Source organism: Chiloscyllium plagiosum, unplaced genomic scaffold, assembly GCF_004010195.1.
Source record: "Chiloscyllium plagiosum isolate BGI_BamShark_2017 unplaced genomic scaffold, ASM401019v2 scaf_737, whole genome shotgun sequence".
Classification (NCBI taxonomy): Eukaryota; Metazoa; Chordata; class Chondrichthyes; order Orectolobiformes; family Hemiscylliidae; genus Chiloscyllium; species Chiloscyllium plagiosum.
The window spans coordinates 16,735-19,571 of record NW_025214666.1 but is presented as its reverse complement, the minus strand read 5'-3'; the positions used below and the strand labels follow the sequence as shown (position 1 = coordinate 19,571).

Here is a 2,837-nt window from a genome sequence, read left to right as displayed (position 1 = left end):
GATCGTGGAGTGATATAGGTGGGCAACAGCTTACAATGGAGACAGTTAGTGACTAACCATAGGTAGTGTGTAATGGCAGGCTGTGAGAACAAGGCCTGGTGTGTGGGGTAGGCGGCTACGACATGAGGTTGTTAACTTATGGTTAGTCACTAACTGTCTCCATTGTAAGCTGTTGCCCACCTATATCACTCCACGATCGGAGCTGCCGAGGACACAAACCTTTGGAATATCCTCCCGAACCCCATCTGTCAGCCTTAAAGATGAATCTAAAAATCGTTCTATTTAATCAACGTTTCCATCATTCGTGAAGCACTTTCGGAGATTTGTCAGTGTGAAAGGCTCCATCCAATGCAGGTAGTTGTTGTTGTTGTCTGACATCAGGAGATACAGGGATGAGCCCTCTCTCTTTCTCAAACCTGATGAACAGCAGCAAAAGCAGGAAGCACTGAGCATGCTCCAGCCGACAATGGGCCTTGGATTATTGATGTCAGCGCAGGACCATTAAGAGTGGGGGAACGGGGGCTAGAGGTGCTAGTTGGTCCTTCAACCAATCGGAGTGAATGAGGGCACGACTATACTCAACCACGTGATAAACTTCACTGGCAGCACAGTGTTGTTATGGCCGAGGCATTGGAAATGTGTGAAGGGGGAGGGCAGGAGAAAGGAAAGACATATTGACCAGGAAGAGGAGGAAATTTTCACGGTATGGAATGAGAGGTTTTACAGAACTTAGTGCACATTGTAAAACACAAATTTGAAAATCCCAAATTCTGCACCATTGTCCCTCCCTATAATGCATTTTGCACTCCCTGAAATATCAACTGTGTGTTTCTCCCTCCACAGGTACCAATGATCAGTGCCAAAGTCCCATTGCCTACAGAGAAGGTGATGTTTGACTTCCTTGTACAGCTGCAGTTCGTCTGGTGAAGGTGCTCCCACAATGTGGTTGAGTAAGAGCTGTTATAGATTATTCACTCAGCGACAGTGAAGAATTGACATTGTGTGTGCAAATCAACAACAGTTTTTTTTATCATGTTTATAATTCCACAGAAATACTATTGAGAACTTCTGACATAAGGCCACAGATGGGGATATTAGGTCAGGTGATCAAAAGAATTTGAAGCAATGAATAAACACATCGTTGGGAGTCTGAAAGAAAATGAGTTGTCGGGGTCTCACAGATTGTGTGGTGCAGGGAGACAGGGATGTTCACAGCCAGGAGTTATATAAAGGATGAGAATTTTAAATTGTTGCTTGTCAATAGGAACCTTTTGATGAATCAACAAGTTTTGGTACAAGTGAGCACTTGGGCAGTAGGGTTTTAGATACTCTTGAGATTGCGTGTAAGTTGAATGTGGGAGGCTGGCCAGGAGTGTGTTTGGGTGATGAAGTCTGGAGATAACACAGGGATGGACGAGTATTTCAGTAAATGAGCTGAGACTATGGTAGAGTTGGGTGACGTCACTAATGCAGAAATAGTGCTTTTGGAGTTGGGCTGCTCCTCCTCCTCATTACTCCCCCTCACCAAATCACTGATATTGTTCCTTGTTCTATCTGTCTGTCTTTTCTGGTTATGTCCTTCTCTCCCATTCTGCTACAAACTAATATTTGACCCCACCGTTGTTGCAAAAACCTACTCCATCCTGACTCTCCCTTTCCTTTCTGAATTCCATGTATTTGGTGTCCCTTAAGGATTTCTCCTTGGTCCCTCCTGTTTCTCACCTACATACTGCCAGCAGGTGACATTGTCCAAAAGCACCGTGATAGGTTTCACATGTACACTGACAATGCCCAGCTCTCCCTCCCCATCATCCCTCTCCACTACTCAGTTATCAAACTGCTCATCACGCTCCCACTACGGGATTGGCTGCAATTTCCTGCAACGGAACATTGCAATGGTTAAACCCATTGCCTTCAGTTGCTATTACAAATTACTTTCCCTTACTGCTGAGCCCCTCCCTCTCCCTGGGAACTGTCTGAGGCAGAACCACACTCTTGACAATATTGCTCTCATATCTGACCCCAAGGTGACCTTCTGAACAGACATCTACACAATCGCAAACACCAGGAATTCCAATCTCTTAAATGTTGCTTGTCTCCACCTCACCCCAGCTCTTTTGCTACTGAAACCCCTGACCCGTGTCGGTGTTGCCTTAAACTTGACGAATCCAGAACAGAACCCGTGATTCCGTGACTGACCCAGAATCTGATTCCAGACTCCCTCATGATGGGAAACATCCTCCCAGTATTTACCCTGTCAAACTCCTTAAGAATCCTACGTTACAATGAGATCCCCTCTCATTCATCCCAAATCCAGTGAGTCGAGTCCCAAATTCTTCAGCCTTTTCTTAAAAGATAATCCCTGCAAACCAGAGTTCATCCCAGTCAATTTTCTGTGAAATGTCTCTGATGAAATGATGTATTTCCTTAAATAAAGGGACCAAAACTTCTGTCATTACTCCAGATGTGGTCTCACTCGCACTTTATAAAGTTATTCTCAGGTATATACTCCAAACAACTCCCTTTAAACTTGCACAGATGTTGTTGGAAATGCTCAGCAGGTCATGCAGCATCTGTGAAGAAAAATCAGTTAAAGTTTCGGGTCTGGTCACCCTTCCTCAGATACGTTAACTCTAATTTCTTTTCACAGATGCTGCTAGACCTGCTGAGCTTTTTCAGAAACTTCTGTTTCCCTTCCTGGTTGACAGCATCTTCAGTTGTTTCGGTTTTCACATCCTTTAAACTTGCCATCTCTCCTCTAGAATTTGTCATTTCCACATTGGAAAAAAGATTCACATTTGTTCGGTCTCCCCTACCCTGGGAAAAAAGAAACCATG

General features: G+C 44.4%; 1 long non-coding RNA gene across 1 annotated transcript in view; it reads left to right on the top strand.

Annotated features, from left to right (window-relative positions):
* The first annotated feature begins 930 nt into the window (after positions 1-930).
* LOC122547971 overlaps positions 931-2,837 on the top strand; it is a 9,909-nt gene continuing 8,002 nt past the window's right edge. The window contains exon 1 of the long non-coding RNA XR_006311134.1: positions 931-950. This is a non-coding gene — a long non-coding RNA (uncharacterized LOC122547971). The remainder of the gene's footprint in view (positions 951-2,837) is intronic.